Raw genomic sequence first — 18,598 nt, forward strand, 5'->3', positions numbered from 1 at the left:
CCAGGATCACTGTATCATCTGTTGGCAAAGCCAGGATTCAAGCATGAACCTTTGGCTGCACAGTCTTGAATTTGCATACTTATTTACCTCTTGCACTTGAATGCCCCATCTGAACAAACTAATTTCAACCCCTATTTGGTGCAGGAACAGTGCTGTTAATTGCACCTCTTGTGCTGCAAAACCAAGTAAATATGCAGATATGTTTATAAACTTCACACTTAGGGACGGTTCAGTCAGCCTTGCTGGAATGTGCCCTTCTAATCTTTCATATGAACACATATCTCTGCAATGAGTGCTGAACACACTGAGCCAACTTCTGAACCATCGTGGATGAATATGGATTTCAACTTTGGCTATTGCACGTGATCAGCAATATTCCCACAGGAAGGAAATAACGTTACAAAATTGTGCTACACAAACTATGTATTCCACAGTGAAAACAGAAAGCACGACATGATTAATTAATCAAAGCAGAATGTACTTGTCAAAGCAGACAGGCAATAGGATTAGAGCCTCAGCAGCATGCAATAAAATCTCCTGGCGTGTGCTATGGGAAAACAGTGGAATCTTACTTTAGATCAGGCAGCCATGTGGGGGCCCTGGGCAGGAGCCCCGTTTACCCTCCCATAAAAACGTCTCTGGTGCCTACTGTAGTCTAGCAAGAAATGAGCGATTCTCAGTAAGAAAGGAAAGGGTTGAATGTGTGAAAAAAAAAACCTTTTACTTATTCATGTATTAGAATTCACGGTGCACACAGAAGCCCCTAGACATTGTGGTGCTATTACAAGAAGGGGCTTGCAGATTACAATAAAATGGCATACACAAGGGGTTGCATGGCAAGGCTTTGCCTGTAGTTATAGGACAGATACATACATATTATGATTACAATAAATGAGCTGCATGCTTGGCTCACACGGGATTGAGTAGAGATTGAGTAAAACACAGCATAGAGGTCAATTTAGCAACAGGGGGATGAGTATAGACACGCAAGGGGAACTGTTAAGGATAGGTAACCAAAGTAGGGTTGAGGGTTTTGTGAGAAATGAGGAGGGATGGTTCTGCGCTAAGTTTGCTAGAGAACGCATTCCATGGTTTGCGGACAAGACGGGGGAACTTAGCCCTCTGGCATTAGCTCCTTTGGTTAATGGGACTTATAGTTGAGTGACAAGGTGACTTTGTTTGGGTCAGGCTGAACTGACCCTAGTAACAGCATCAGTTAAATATCCTAGTGCGGTGTGAGACATACATTCGTGATTTTAAAATTAGCCTTTCCTCCACGGGTAGCCAGTGAGCAGCTCGTCTGGTGTAAAGTCATGTGTATTCTTTCAAAGAATACTGAGAGTTGCACACAGCAGCGCTCCACACTTTTAGAGCCTGTGGGGATTTTGTAAGATGCCTGCAAGGATGGCAGTGTAGTAATACAATTTAACACTATTAATGACACGGGAAATGAATGAGCAGGTTTTGTAAGTATGGCGGGGAAAGGAAAGGGCCGGTGGCATTAGCATATGTGGTAGTGAAAAGGAAGCAATATCACAGGAGCGTCATTTCACCAAAATGATAGAGGTAGCGGAAGTGACATTTTATGACCCTTGACCTCTGATGTCATCACTGTAGAAAAAAGTTTTAAAACATTTTATTATTTTAGGGTAGCAAGGGAGACCGCAGGGCAACAAGAGATACCTCAGGGGTTGCAGCTGAGACCCCTGGCGCCCCCAAATGACGTCCCTGCAATGGCACTCAAACGATAAGTGCAACAAAACAGAGTGTAGCATGTAGCCTGGCATGACTTGAACAAGGGTTATTTTACAGCTACAGGAATAGTGTTAGAATTAAAAGAGGTATTGATAACTTCATGAGATGAGAAACAAGTGATTTTACATGGGGTTTTTAAATTAACATGCAGGCAGGAGCAGGCATTACCCTGTAGCTGAATGGTCCATTGCCATTCATGTTTTCTATTATTTTGACTTAGAATGCCCCCTGAAGCTGAAGGAGGTTACTGGGTCATCTGTGACCTGCTTTTGGGGAATTTCGAGGATAGCACAAATGTAGTGAAGGGGGTTTTAGGGGTGGTCCTAAAGGCCTTTTTCGAGGAGCACCAATGTGAGTAGTAGGACAGTTTGAATGAAGTCATACCAGGGGTGGTATTTTATCATTTTGAGGCTTTGATGGCCAGAGTGGAGGACATTTTTTAAATAGGGAAAACCCTTTGTGATTTGAGACGATCAGTTGTGATTCAGGTATGATAGGATTTAGATGGATGAAAAAAGGTTTGAATGACAAAGCATGAAAGCATGATGATAGTGTTTAAGTTACCAAGGAAAGCATGCTTTACATAGGACATGTCCTAGTTAGACACTAGCACTATTTTAAAGGCATGAAAGCGGCAGAAGGCCAATGAGATTGGTTGGGTGAAAAGTAAAAGATTTTATTATTTTGCAGGTTGGTAAATATAGCCAGCGGTATGGCCTGGTGGAGAAATAATGAAATATTTTAGAAATTCGGGTGCAGGCCGCGAATATTTATGAACATTTGTGAACAAGAGGTAGAGACGGATGTCCTCCAGGAAATTAGAGGAAGCCATAACATAGGGAAATATGGCAAATGATTAAGAAGCAAGCAGAATGAAATGAGGATCGTGAAGGACAGTAGTGGTTCAAGTGAAGGGTTACCAGGAGGACACCCGAGAGAAAACAGTGGTTACCGGGAGGACACCCGAGAGAAAACAGTGGTTACCGGGAGGACACCCGAGAGAAAACAGTGGTTACCGGGAGGGGTACCCGAGAGAAAACGGAGGATACCAGGAAGGACACCTGAGATAAAAAAGTAAGAGGATTCACCTTGTTCCTGCGCTTCAATATAGCGGTCAGAAGAAACGTGAACTCATAGTCCCACATAATAGGGAAAAATTAGGCTACTATGACGATTAAAAAAGACATAAAAGGAGTTTGTTTAAACTCCATGTCAGGGTATTGATTAGAAGGCGGAGATATATGTATCCAGCTGGTGTCTGTCTAGTCTGTCAAGTGTCTATTTTACATGTTTTGATGTATGTCACATGTAAAGAATTGTGCATTATTGATTGTTTGAAACAAAGTTTGGGTTTTACGCGATTCCATAATTAAGAGGGAATCGCACATGAATTGATGTTCTTGAGTAAAAATTGATATAACATTTTGGCGGGAAAGATTGGATTGGAGCTTGCGGTATTTGGTGCGCGCTCATATTGTTGGGAGTATTGAAAGTGCATGAAAATATTGTTGGAAATAGAATTCAAGCATGGAGGATATTACACCACTTGCTCACTTGTGAAAGCAACTACCGAAACACACACCCAAGCTTAAGAAACATAACACCAAGTGGGTTAAAGGTACCGCCCACAAGATGTTTATGCCGTGGCCACAAAATGGGTCTTTATCTAAAGCCGTCTTACTACACGTGGCAACTTAGTTGCATGCCACATATACAAGCAAGAAATTAGAAAACGCTGTGCTGTTCTCAAATTTTGAAAAATATAAGAACAAGGAAAGGAGGTAGAGCCTCCAGCAGCTTGGATACTAAATATATGCACTGAGGGGGTGGGACGCCTACCGCTACACTTGCCCCGCCTGAAACAGGAACCGAGGGAAGCAAACCTGAGGGACTCTACCCATTAAGAGAGCTAAAGCAGCCACAGGGTATAACAACCCCGCTTATGAGTCGCCTACATACAGTAGTAACAAAAATCAAGGGAAGGATAAGGACAGGAATCTCACATCCCTAGCCCCAAGGGGAAAGGGGAGACGCAATGATGCAATGGTGAAGGAAGGGATCAGGCACAGACAAGTGCATCTCTCGATAAGGAGAGAGAGGGAAAGAAGCGGAAAGGAAGTGAAGACAGAACTGGTGAGATAGCATTCGCAAAGGACGAATGGATGGGAGGACAGATATTGTTGAAACTCGATGGTAAAGGAAGTGATGATGTGAGACCGAGAGAGAAGTTAGATGAGGCACAGAGAAAGAAGAAAGAGAAGGAGTTAAGGGACGGAAGGATAAGAAGGGAAGATAGGCTAAGGCGAGAACAGCTATATCACGAAGTGCAAGAAAAGCAGCTTGATCGCAAACCAGAGAGCAGCCTATGAACAAGACAAAAAAGAAACAGCAAAGGTTAGAAGAAAAGGAAAGGGTATGTGAAGGAAGGGATGAGGAAGTTCGAAGGACAGATGAACGTAGAAATAAAGGGAAAAGGAAGAAGATAGGGTCAGAGAAGAGGCGAGGAAGCGCAAAATGAGTGGATACAGGAATAAAAAAATAAATAAATGGGGAAAGGATGAAAGTGAGTGGTTATCTTGAATAAAAGATGAATAAAGGGAAAAATTGAGAAAGGGAAGAATTGGGCAAATTAATAAAAGGATAAGGGATAAACTCAAAAGCATAAAACGGACAAAAAAGTGGAAAACAAATAGCACTTATGAGGTTTCTTGGCCAACAGCAAAAAGGAGCATTGGGCAAAAAAGGCATCAGAGACCATGAAAACCAAGAAACGGAGTATGGCTGACAAAAAATTGGGTCGGTTAAACAAAAGAAAATCACACAAGCCATTTTAAGAAAATATAGTGAGGTAAGTAAGAAACAACTTTTGATTGCCTGTAACGATTTTGATTTATTTTACAGATAAAGCTATGGACCTCTTGCGTGGAAGCACAAGAAATTGTCTGCATGGCCTTAATATTAGGGAGAAAAAGAAGGTGAGTACTAGTTCACGCTACAAGGGTGTGACACACAATTGATCAGCATTAAAGGTAAGAGGATCCAGGTGAGTAACAGGAAAAAGGTAGTAAGAGACAAAATTTCTTCAAGTGTTAGCTGTTTTTCCCAAGATAGGTGCAATCAGGTGTGGAAAGAGTAGAACATAGATGACAACATGGCCATTTCAGACAACCACAGAAAACAGAAGTAAAATTGAAAGTGAGTAATCCTTTTCATGTTCATAATGTCAAAAGGATTGTTATGATAGGGGTATGCAATCATTAGAAGAGGCAAACATTAATGGCAACGATAAAAATGGAGGCTTGTAGTAAGAATTGGTGCCATAGGCTTGGAAGACAGGGATGGACTAGATCAAGTTTTTTTTTTTTTAAATTTATTTTTATTATTTTAAACGAACAAAAACAACAAAACATACAACTTTTCAGGAAGTACATAATCAATATCAAACCATCACATTATACAGTGTTATCCTCCGTCCTCCCCCCACCCCACAAACTTGAGCCATCTCATCCGTGTCATCTACAGGGGCATTTTCGGGAATCGCAGTGCTTGTAGACTCATCTGAGTTTTCTGTTTCATAATTAACCTGGTGGGGGTTTGCCATAGAGGTCACCAATTGTCGCCAGGCTATCAGGGGGCCCACTTCCTCCCCCCCCCCCTGGTAACGGCTTCAAACCATACTGCTGATTCTGCTTCCGCCCATCTCAGGAGGTTCGCCCACCATGTCTCCACCCTGGGTCTGTGGGCCGCCTTCCAACCCATTACAATCCTGCGCTTGGCCAGGATATAAGCCAGGTCTTTCATCTTGCTTATGTGCCTTAGATTGCGTGGCCTGGGAAAAATCCCGAGCATGCATGCCCAAGCCGACCCCACATCCAGCACCACTCCCCCACCGGCCATTTTAGTCTTTATTTCGTCCCAAAATATGTGCACGTCGGGACAAGCCCACAACATATGCAGCAGCCCCGCCTCGACCTCCCCACACCTGGGGCATTTCTGTATAGCCGAGCCTCCAAACCTGGCTATTTTCCCAGGGGTCTGATAAGCCCTGTGGGTGACATACAACTGGATCTGTTGGAGTCTCGCATTTCGAGACACCTTTTTATGGTACCTTTGAGCTCTCTCCCATTGCCCCTCTGTCATGGGTCCTCCTACCTCCTCCTCCCAGTCCTGCCTCAGTTGAAGCAGCTCCTTCCCTGCCTTTGCTCTCAGGAGCTCGTATATCCTGGATATTTCGTGCCCGCCCTCTGAGACATCATACATCATTTCCAGGGCAGCGTCAGGATCATCCACTAGCATCGTCTGAGGCCACCTCTCCCTCACCCGTTTCATGAGACTGGTGTAAGTTATATATTGGCCTCTATGCACCCCTGTCTCTTCCTGCAACCTCTGAAATTCCAATGCCTCCCCTTCCTGCCATATATCCCCGAGGGTGGCCAAGCCTACCGGTTCCCAGTATCTATGGACTACCTCAAGCAATTTAGAGTCGTTCCCACATATCGCCACCAGCGGGACCTGCTTAGAGAGCAGATCCAGATCACCCACCGTTCTCCACGTTCTGCGCCAGATCTCCCAGCCAAGCTTCAATAGTCTCCCTCTTCCCACCATTTTACTCTTTAGTAGCCACACCATCTCTCTCAGGAAGTATGGAGCCGAGTCACCCTGCAAAAGCGTAGCTTCTGCCGAGTCCTCTGCCGACAACCACCTGGCCACAAACAGCTGCCCCGCCAGATAATAAAGTTCAAAGTCCGGCAAGTTTATGCCCCCCTGTCACACGAGTTCTGTAGTTTCCACAGGGCCACTCTATTCCTGGAGTTGCCACATATGAAGCTCCTGCACATACTGTGAAGTCTCCAGAAAAAGCTTCTGGGAATCAGATGCGGACATTCACAAAAAAATGTAACAGTCTGGGCAAAACCACCATTTTGAGCAGGGCTGCTCTCCCCATCATAGATAGGGGTAATCTAGACCAGAACACCATGCTGTTCTTAACTACCTCGATCGCTCTCTCTGTATTATGTTTGTGCTCTGTCTCTGTCCTATGATAAATGTTTACTCCCAGATACTTAAATCTCACAGTCTGCCAGGGTATTTGCAGGATAGGCAGCCTCTCCAACGGGACACTCTTATACCTTCCGAAGGGGAACAAACTAGACGTGGTTCACCGATATGCCTGAGAGGGTGGCATAACGATCCATCACCTCCAACACATATTGCAGGTTCTCCTCCGGGTGGCGCAAATAGAGGAGCATGTCATCTGCATACAGCGATATCAGGTGTATGCCACTTATCGTACGAATCCCCACCTCCCTGTATTATTGTCGCAGGCATATCGCCAACGGCTCTAATGCCAGAATGTATAACATGGGTGACCAGGGGCATCCCTGTCTGGTCCCCCTGCTGGGTTGCCATTTGTCTGAAATTGTGGATCCTGTTTTAACTCTCGCTATCGGGGTGCTATATAACATCTTGACCCACCTGATATATCCAGGTCCCATTCCGTATCCTTTCAGGGTCGCTTTCAACCATGGCCACCGCACCGAATCGAAGGCTTTAACCGCGTCTAGCGACACGATTGCCAACTCGCCCTTGTCTTCCTCTGTGTAATCAATGATATGGTGCAGCCTCCTATGGTTGTCTGTGATATTCCTGCCAGGGACATAGCCCGTCTGATCTGGGTGTATCAACTTACCAATCATCCTCTTTAGCCTATTGGCTAGCACTGCCGTAAGTATTTTACTGTCCTGATTGAGCATGGACAAGGGTCTATAGGACCCACACTCCACGGGCGGACTTGCCTGGTTTCAGGAGTGGGATGATCACTGCCTCATGGATGGACGATGGCAGTTCCCTTCGCTCATAGGCTTCATTAAACAAGGCAAGCAACGGCTGAAGTAGCTCCTGCTTATATGTCTTGTAAAACTCGCTAGGCAACCCATCCGACCCGGGCGCTCTACATGTGGGCAGATGTTGGATCAACACCTCCAGTTCGTCCGAGGTGACGGGGGCGTCCAAATCCGCGCATTCTAGGTCATCCAGGGTGGGCAGCCCCATAGCCTCTATTGTTTCTTGTATGTCTTGACTCATATCCTCCCCTGTGTCCTCATATAATTGTCTATAATACTTGAGGAACTCCTCATTTACCCCCTCCTGGGTATTATGGATTCGACCTTCCACATCCCTGATCTCTCTGATCACCGAGCAGGGGGGTCTCACTCTTATCCAGCCAGGCCAGCAATCTACCCGGCTTATCCCCCCCTGCATGTAGCCTCTCCGTGTATTTCTTGTAATTTAATTTACATAATCTATCCCCGAGTCCACTGCAGGTTAACTGTAAGTCCCTTATCTTGGCACTGTTCTCCCGGGTGGTCTCCTCATTTTGTGTAAGACCCTCCAGCTCTCTTTCCGTTTCCTGAAGTTCCCGTTCAATGCCCCCTTGGAGCCCTTTAGATTTTGATATAGCTACCCCCCGCACCACCACCTTAAATGCCTCCCATACTGTTCCCACAGAGCGTACACTGCCCATGTTAATTTCAAAATATTCCTCAATGGCCTCCCTCAGATCCTCTCGAAACCCCACATCTTGTAATGCCTCAGTTCTAAGTCTCCATGTCGGGATACGCGCTCTGGGGGGTTGATGTCCCCACTCTACGAACAAAGGCGAATGATCGGATAGTACCCGAGTCTTATATTCTGCTCCCTCCATTTCTCCCATTATCCCGGCAGCAGCAAACACATAATCCAGCCTCGTGTGCAAGTCATGTGGTGCTGCGTAGTGCAAATATTGCCTATCCATTGGATGCAGCCTTCTCCACACATCCTCTAGGCCTAGGTCTTCCAACATTGTCCCCAGCGCTTTAGCCGCTGACGCCAGCTTCCCTAATTTATCATCTGACCTATCTATTCTAGGATTCAGGGTACAATTGAAGTCCCCTCCCCACACCATCGCGCCACCCGCAAGGGGGCTAATCTTACTGTAAAGGGACCTAAAATAAGCCGCCGTATCGTGGTTAGGGGCGTACAAGTTTATGATATGCACTTCTCTGTTCTCAAGGAGTCCCGTCACCACCACCATTCTGCCCTGTACGTCTATTGTCGAACTGAGCACCTGAAACGGCACGTGCGGTGCCACCCATGTGATCACCCCTCTTGCATATGCCGAATACGTGGCCCCTATGACATTACCCCTCCATTTTCTCCTGACCACCTCCAACTTCTCCTTTGTGAGGTGAGTCTCCTGTAGCAAGGCTCTGTCAATACGCATCCTTTTTAGAAACAGCATCACTTTTTACGTTTTAGATAACTGTTTAGGCCCCGCACATTCCAGGTCACCACTCTAAGATTACCCGATGCCATCCACTCAATGTACTCCCAATCCGCCCCTCCCTCCGATGCTTCCCTTGATGGCCCGTTTTCCGACTCTTGCCCTTCCCAACCTCAACAATTCGCCCCCCCTGTACTCCAACTCCACCCCACTGCACACAACCCAACCCCTCCCCCCACCCTAGCCTACCCCAACAAATGCCCAGCTCCATCCCTGGATCTCAGGCTCACCCGCGTCTCCTCCTATCTCGTGTCCGAGGATTAGGACCCCGCGGGGCGTCACCGATCTAACAGTGACCTAACTAGGTGTACTACTAGTGGGTTAAAGGGATGCCTCCTAGGTGCTCCCACTCCTCTATTTAGGGTTGTTGCGTCCAACGGATCCTGTCAGCTTATATTGCAGCGCATTCCCCACAAGCTTAATTTAACTCTATATTCAAGTCCCAATGTCTTAGCCATGTCACCAGGGATGACATAGCCGCGTGCTACTTATCTTCTGCAGCTCCAATCTGGATATCCGGTTCCTGAGGGCGGCCCTGCATATCCAGCCATTCCATCGCGTCCTTCGGCGTCTCAGAAAACAGGGATTTGTTCTTGTAGAACACTTTCAACTTGGCTGGGTAGAGCAACATATAATGATGGCCTGCTTCTTTTAGGCTCCTTTTCGCTGACCCAAAGTTCATCCTGCTGCGCTGTACATGCAGCGTGTAGTCCAGATACGCCGTGATTTTTGCCGACCCCCTTTCGACCGTTCCTCCCCTCCGGAAAAATTTGAGTATCTTCTCCCGATCTCGATAATTCCGAATCTTTGCGATCAGTGGCCGCGGGGGGGTTCCTGGGGGCGGTCTCCTTGTCAAGGACCTGTGCGCCCTTTCAACCGCAAACCCCTGGGTCAGCGCCCCGCCAGTTATCTCCTGCAGGAGCATGGATTCCACATATTCTGTTGGGTTGGGCCCTTCCATTCCTTCTGGCAAGCCAACAATTCGTATGTTATTTCGTCTGGCGTGCCCTTCTGCCTCCTCCGCTCTGTCCTCCAGGTTGCCCACCCGCTGCACAAGGGCATGTAGCTCCAATCTATGTGCGGCACACGCCGGCGTGTTCGGGGCCATCTCCTTCTCCAGGTTCCCGGTGCGCTCCGCAATCGTCCGCACATCCTGTCTCAGCAGGTTCACTTCCTCTTGGACCGCTCCAATCTTGAGGTCCAGGCCCACTTTCAGTTTCTTCATTGCTAGGCCCAGTTTAGTCTCCCAGGCCACTTTCAAGTCCGCAATCGCTGCCGGCACCTCCTGGATCGTGCCCGGTGTCTCCCCCACTGTCGTGGGAGTCTCCTTGCTTTTGCCCCCCTCCGCACCTCGGGGCGTCTTGGCATAGGCCTCTATCATGGACTGTTTGATCCTGGGTCTAACAACTTTAGAAGACATCCTACTATGTTGTCTGGGCGTATGCCAGCCGCACCTCCCCACACACAAAAGTCCACGTGGCACCAGGCCACTCTTGGCAGTATAGGGCCGTTGCTGCTATGTCCATGTGTGTCCTTGTTACTCACCTCACACCTAGAATGGGCTGTGTCCTCCCACGTACTTGCACACTCTTGGTGTCGTAACTCTAGCCTCTGCCTTACTCCTTCAGTGGCCAGTGTTCATGTGCACACACTGACCCATTGCACTCCCCTTTCAGCGCTTTGTCGGTCGCGAGGCCATCCAGCTCAAAGTGCAGACCAAGATGTTTTACTCCCGTTCCCAGATTCAGGGGGGGCCGCCTTATGTTATGTCTGGGAACCAGCAGATGTCCCGAATTAGCCTCTTTTACTGGCCTGCTTCAATAGTTTGTGATGAAGTCCCACCAGCTTCGGGCCTAGGTCACTCCCCTTGGTGTGTTCTGTCTCTATTGGGCCCCTCAGTATCGTGTTTTTCTCAACCTCCAGTGCTTCTAGGAGGCGGCCCCCTGAATCGTGCCCGGTCCTCTGTATTCCAGCACACCCTGCAGCTCCGGCGACCGCCCTTGCCACAGGCAGCCCAGCTTACAGTCTCTTAGTGCATGTGGAATATTTGTTTTAATCAGCTGACTGTTTCATTTTGGATCTCTTCTGTCACTCTGTGTGTCCAGAGTCCAATCCACGACTTTCTTAAATACTGCTGCTGCTGTTCACTCCCTCGTGTTAGCCCCAGGGTCCCCCGTTACATTGTTGCCTGCCCGTTAGTAAGCACTATGCACTGGGCGCAACATTCGCTCGTTCCTCCTCCGGGTATGCAGCTACAAACTATCTTCCACGGGTTCCTCTGACGTTCGGTCTGACTTCACTGCGGGCCCAGCGTCAGCCTCCGGTTCGCTCGGCGGGTCTAGTCAGTTACCATCCATGCATATTCAAGCTCCGAGTGCACGCATCTTCGGATGTCTTGCTGACTCAGTCATGTCCCTCAGCCCGCAAAGCAGAAGCGCGGCCTGGGCAGTCCGCCTCTCTTCCTCCGCTTCTCCACACCATGGTCCCTTCTGGTCTGTAACTTAAGGCAGGATCCTGACATCCATTGCGGGTACCGTCCGGGCCCTCCATTCGTTATCGCTGCGGCGCACCCATGACCCTTGATGATCCCTTTGTTCCCACCACCATTTTGTTTCCACTTTTCAATTCGGGGCTCGCAGTCATACAAATAAGTATAACTTTGTATCCGTGCATCACACATGCACCGAAAGTTAAGCGAGTGCGGCCCCCACCTTCATAGTCAAGGATGTTGATTCACAGTGCTGACAGGCATCCGTGCATGCACTTTTTCTCCAGGTTCATTACAGGATCGAAGGAGCTCCTCTGGAGCACGTCCCTTTACATGGCCGTCCTAGCCACCGCTAGATCAAGTTAGACAGGGACGGTGTGCAGCGAAACGCCTCTGTTTTATCTCCATAGGATGAACACAAAACACAAGCATAGACCATGGTCCAACTAACGACAAGAAAGAATGGACTGCTGCTGGGCTGCTGAGCTGAGGAAGAATGTGCATTTTACCAGCAAGAATGTGCAGCTAACCAGCAAGAATGTGCAGCTAACCAGCAAGAATGTGCAGCTAAGCTGAGCAAAGAACCAAGCTGGAACTAAGTATCCCACGGGATGGTTGGAAAATAGTTGTTTATGTGCACCTACTAATAGGGGAGAATGATCCAGAGAGTATTTTTTTGATAGCAGAAAAGGAGGAAGGGGTTTGAAGTTGGGAAGAAAACCTGACCCCTCGCCAGTGCCCGAATGACTTTTCTCTATTTTGACTTTCTACAGACGACGGGGATCCCCAAGGAAATTTCCATCATCTACTATGGACGTGCCTAGAAGACCAGAAAAGAAGACACCATCTTTCTTTACGTGTTTTTGTCTCCTTAGGGTTGCATGTGGCACCCGGAAGGGAAAAAATGTGTCCCATGAAGGACAGCATGTATGTATTATTGAAAACAAATTCTGGTTGTAGCCGGCTGACACAGAGCTAGGAATGGGGGTATTTTGTTTGTAATGTGAAAATGTCCCACAAAAAGGCAATACTTAAATGAAAATGTTTTGTAGCTTGTCTAGGAGGCAGGGGTGTCAAATAAGAGGAAGTGTCTCGCAATTCCTAGGGAATAAGGTATAAGAGCCAATGCGAAAGAGCTTAAGGTAAAGGGTTGGTAGGAAATGTGTTAAAATAGAAGAGACATCTTTAATTTACAAAAGAAACTCATTCCTTTTTAATTACAGGTATGCGTTGAGGGACCTGTATGCCTTGGAAAATTAACATCGAACCGCGTGAGGAAAGAGGGAGGTCGTAGAGAAACCCTGTGAAGCCCGACGCTGAATTGTGTCTGCAAAAAGACTCCCCCAATCCCGCATCCCCATGCTGAAACGTCCCCTCTTTTGGACTCATTGGACAATGAACCCTTTTGAAAGAGAGACACTCTAGTAAAATTGAACTTCTTTTAAAAGGAAAAGAAAAAGCAATGGACTCCTGGTCTAAGCATCAAAGAAACCTGGGAGATCGACGGTGAAAGCAGCTCAAAGGAAAAGACAAAGGCGACAGGACACAGACTGTCCACCAAAGTCAAACTAAAGACGAGTAATATGGAAAAAGGAAGAGTGTGGAAAAGATGGAAAGACACAGCGAGAACAATATTTATTGCATGGACAGAAAAGAAGATCAAGGAGAGATTGTATATTGTTGGGGTGGGAGTTGCAGACAAGGTATGGAATACAAAGAGACAATTGGCTAATGGGTTACTTCAAAGCTTGACCAAACCTCTCGAGTCTCACAATGGCTGTGAAATTATCTAAGGCATACAGTTAGTTTAAAGCAAAAGATTACAGGAATTGGGGCTTAAATGGAAGAAGATGCACGTGTTGTTTAAAGAATATCAATATGGTAGTATGTGACAAATTGTAAGATTGTGATAGGATGTTCGTAGATAAATATTAAGGAGAATAGACATTGGATATGGTTCAAAGTTATTGTTTTTACAAACAAAGAACTTTAAATACGGAGGAATGTACTGGAGGAACCAAAATAAAGATAGGGAATCAACAACTGAATGCAGTGGAGGGCAGCCCCCCACTTAAAACTAAGTAGAGAAATTCGTATGGACTAATTTGGCGTTGCAATTATGTGAAAATGGTATTCATAATGTTAGTATATACTAGTATTCAAAAGGGCGTTGTGTTTATTAGGACGAAATTGTCATTATCATGATGTGGTAAGGTGGCAAGGCACAGAATGGATAAATAAGGTTTTCTGTACACAGACATAAAAGGGCTCTGACAATGCCTTTTACTGAAAATGCATGTAACTGAAAATGTGGCTAAAATGAGAGAAATTAAGCAATGATTCAGAGTGTATAGAATGAGGTAGTTCCAAAGTTGAAACAGTCAAGGATAGCATGTTTTCAGAAATTTGACGAATGGGCAGAAACCAGACGTTTAATTGGGCTTTGGTTGGAAATGGATCTGAAAGGTTCCAGCTGCATCAACCATAATTGGGTAGAGCACCGGGGGGAAAAGCAAGATTGTGCGCAGATTGTATTTCATTTTGAAGGTTTAGTTCAATTAAAAAATGATTGCCCGTTGAGCTAATGCTTAACGATGAGTTTGCCTAGACTGTGTCGGGAGAGTGGGGGCAGAATGTTCCCTCTGAGAGCTATAAGAAGGAGCTCCGTTTTGAGGCTGGTGTGGTTGAGTCTGTGTACTTTGGCACAACGCTGGTTGTGCTCTGTGCAGCATAGCATGAAATAAACCTTGATGAACTTAAGTCTCTTTGCCAAATCTTTGAGTTGTCTCTATTTATTGGTGTTGGAGTATGTGAATCCAGCACCCCATCCACCTCAAGGTGCAGCTATCTTGTCTTAAGGTACTCGAGGGCGAGCTCTAATCCCATGGGCCCGTCAGAGGTCACTCGGACATCGATTACAATGTCATCCTGCATTCCCCTGATTTTGTTCTGCTGATTCCAGATGAGGCCGCTGCAAGAATTCCTGGATGCCAGCTGGCTCTAGGTCACAAGCAAGTGGACAGACGGGATTGCCCTCAACAAGGATTCAGACAATCCATTTGTTGGTGAGGGGTGCGCAGGCACCACACCCATGGGGCCCCGTTTCAAGCGACAGTCACCACAGACGCCTCCCTGGACAGATGGGGGTCTCTCACCAGCCAGTCTCATGCCAGCAGGCTCTGGCATCCGTAGGAGAAGACTCTGCTCATCAACATCCTAGAGCTATGCACTGTGTTCTGGGCTCTAAAATCCTTCCTGCCACTACTACAAGGGCACAAGTGGTGAATATTTTCACAGACAATACAACCACAATGTTCTACATCCAGACGCAGGGCTGAGCCTGCTTTCCGGCTCTCTCCATGGAAGCACAAGCCTTTTGGAATTGGGCCATTCTTCATACCTTTCCACCTGGCAGGCATCAAGAACATGATCTCTCAGCAGGGAGCTGCGGTCCTGTCACAAATGGGAACTACAGCAAGCTCGGACATCACATCTTTTCAGCATGTGGGGCCATACCCCAGTTCGACCTGTTTGCGACAGCAGCGAATACGAAATGCAAGAAGTTTGCCAGCAGATTTCCCCAGCTGTGGAACATGGGAGACTTGTTCTCTTTCACGGGAAGGCCTCTTCTTTTACGCATTCCCCCCAATACCACTGCTGTCACGTGTGATCAGCACGCTCAAACGCTGCTGCCGCAAGATGATTGTCACCGCCCCGGCGTTGCCACAGCAAATCTGTTACATGGAGCTGCTCTGGCAATAGCACCAGCTGTCATGGTTGCTTGCTCTTCTGGACCTTCTGTCCAGGAAAGGGGGATCTATCTTGCATCACGACCCGAGGTCACTGAATCTCACGGCTTGGCTCCTGCAGCTCTAGAATTTGGACACTGACATCCCGCTGGACTGCAGCAAGGGCCTGGCAAAGGCTAGGATATCTTCTACGGCCCAGTGTTAAAGCCACAAATGGAAAAAACAATATGGTGCAGAGCCCGAAGGATCATTCCTCTCCAGGATACAGCTCCACTACTTCTACCATACCTGCTATCACTAGCCAAGTCTGGTCTGGCTCATGCATCCATCAAGGTACATTTGGCTGCCATTTCCCGATACACACGGTTGCCAGGCAGAGTGTTGTGGTCGCACAGGCTAGTCAAGGAGTTTATAAGGGCCTCTTCAGAACGTTTCCGCCTGTCAAGGCTGCTGCCCTACCTTGGGAACTCAACGTGGTGCTTACGAGGCTCTTGGGCCTCCTTTCTAACCTTTGAATCATGCTTCTCTGAAGTTTCTCTCATGGAAGACTGCTTTTCTGGTGGCCATCACGTCGGCCAGGCGGGTCGGGGAGATCCAGGCCTTATCCTGCAAACATCCATACCTATCTTCCCATGCTACAAAGGTGGTGCTGAGAACACATCCATCCTTCATCCCAAAGGTCCCTCTGAATTACACCTTAATAAACCTTTGGTGCTTCCAGTCTTCTTTCGGAAACCCTTCCTCGCCAGCTGAGAGGTCGCTGCAAACGCTGGACGTTGCTCTTGCCTTAACGTTCTATGTGACACGCACAAAGGCTTTCCGGAAGATGTCTCAACTCTTTGTTGATTTTGGTCCTGCGAATCCTGGGAAGGCTCTATCGAAAGCATCCATTTCCAGGTGGCTCTCTGACTGCATCATGCACTGTCACTATTTGGCCAACCAACCCCTTCCAGGCAGGCAGACAGCCCACTCCACCAGAGCCATTGCTGCTACAACAGCGTTTCTCTCTGGGGTCCCCCTGCTGGGCATTTGCAGGGCTGCTATGTAGAGGTGGACACACACCTTCACGAGATTCTACTCTGTTGACAGGGATTCCAGGGAGGAGTCCAGAGTCGGCTAGACAGTGCTGCACATCCTATTTGTTTGAGGTTAGTCTGTTCCAGGGGTAAGTGTATTGTTTCTTTTGAGCCTTGCCACCTCCCGTAATTGGGTATATGTACTGCTTTGTAATCATATTCATGAGCATGTGAATCCATGCCAGACCCCATGCTGGAGAAGGAACACGTTACTTAACTGAAACTGTTGTTCTCCAGCATGGGTGTGGCATGGATTCACATGCAGCCCTCCCTTCTTCCCCATTGTGGCTCTTCTGGGTTCATGCTGGCACCTCGTGTGCTTTGAATCTGAAGATGGCCACCAGGGGAAGGGGTTAGGGAGAGGATCGTCATTGGATGGGTTCATTATGACCCATTCTGCAGTGATTGTTTATTGCTAGAAAGGCAGTTTTGAGTTTTCTTAAAGCAAGACTGCTTTCTTTTGCAGAGGATTCTCAGTCTGACGACAGGGAATATTCATGTGCATGTGAATCCACGCCAGACCCATGCTGGAGAACAACAGTTACAGGTAAGTAACTTGTTCCTTATGGTTGTTTTGAGGATGAAAGAGTGCCTGGAGAGAGGGTGGGTTAAGAAAGAAAGGATGATAATGTATGTGTTGGTTCCATGTGTTTAGAACAAACACATTAATAACGAAAACTTTATAGTGAAATAAAAGTAACGAAAACATTTCAAATGTTTATCTCTTTTTTAATTTGGGGGGCCCCCAACCCCCCTGTTACCCTAGCTTTATTACCCTGCCGAACCGCCCCCACCATTTATATCCCTTACCCCACCCCCATATATACTTTTTACCCAAAATTCAACATTTGTTCGTTATTTCTTTTTTCGTTATTGAAGTGTCTTGTTATTTACATTTCGTTATAATCACTGTATACCGTATGTGTTTTTGGGTGAAAAAATTACTTTGTTTTATACATTGTTCCCGGTCTCCTCTCCTGTTCGCTGCCATTGCCAGACACTGCAGACTGCTTTTGATGTCAGCGGACCCCGATATAAAATTCTGGGAGTGTGTGACATACTTTTGGTGATTTATTTATTGTATTTTGATAGTATTTGCTGGTTTGGGTTTAATAGTTATGTAATGGACTTGGAGTGTGGGTATAGTAGTAGTTGCTCTGAACAATCTGGCCACTGGTCATGGCCACAACCATGCTTACTCTGACTTTTATGACAATGGGTGATATATTGGAGTGATATTGGTTTTATTGTTAGTATTTTGACAAGGGATGATACTGGCATGGCCACACTGTTCATTTCGTATGGCCTGAAAGTGCCATGGCCAGTTGGCCATGCCCCAAACAATCTGGCCACTGACCATGGCCACAGCCACACTTATTCTGACTTTTATGAAAATGGATGATATATTGGATTGATGTTGGTGTTACTGTTAGTATTATGACATGGGATGATAATGGTCATGGCCACACTATTCAGTTGTTATGAACAGAAGGGATGATACAATGAATTGTTTTTGGCAAATAGTGGGCATCGGCAGAAAGTATCATCTGTATGCTTATTTGTCTGCAAAGAAAAGAAAATATAGTTAAATGTAGAATATGGTATGGAAAAATTCATACTCTAATTTGTGACCGTCAAAAGTGGTAGATTAGTTGTACTATAATTTTTACATTCATGTGTGATAACTGTGTTTCTATTAACATATCCAATCTTCGGGTCATGGGGAACAAAATCCAAGGTCGATTGGAATTTTTTTTTTTTTACATTTACAGTTAATACAATCTACATTTTATTGAACTTTTTCTCCATTTTCTTCAGACTGTGATGTTTGTGGAATGGAAACAGATTTTGTATGAGTAGAAAGTACTATAATGCTAGTATAGATTGTTAAAGTAGTTAAATACCTGATGGTGTATTCGAAGTGTAATTTATTTAAGGCATCATTTTGTTTCTTTGTTTTGTTTATTTGTTGTCTTAAAGTACCTCGATGCACACTGGCGTATCCTAACTGTATATTATTGTAAATATTATATTTCTTTTTTTTTATTTATTTGATTTTATTAAGGTTTTACAGAAACATCATAAACTTTACAGGAATGTTGTGTGGAGCATGTTACAAGTATCAAGCTTCCACTTCAATCCTGCCCCCCCACCAATCCCTGTTTACATAATTCACAACAACACTCCCCCTTTCCCTCCCCCCGTCCTC

The 18,598-nt window shown here is 46.3% G+C and overlaps 1 protein-coding gene across 9 annotated transcripts in view; it reads left to right on the forward strand.

Annotated features, from left to right (window-relative positions):
• CYLD (CYLD lysine 63 deubiquitinase) overlaps positions 1-18,598 on the forward strand; it is a 1,796,774-nt gene that overhangs the window by 1,618,495 nt on the left and 159,681 nt on the right. The gene's annotated exons all lie outside the window — the stretch shown is intronic.

This window comes from Ambystoma mexicanum, chromosome 1q (genome assembly GCF_040938575.1).
Source record: "Ambystoma mexicanum isolate Mex_15411 chromosome 1q, UKY_AmexF1_1, whole genome shotgun sequence".
In the NCBI taxonomy this organism is placed as follows: Eukaryota; Metazoa; Chordata; class Amphibia; order Caudata; family Ambystomatidae; genus Ambystoma; species Ambystoma mexicanum.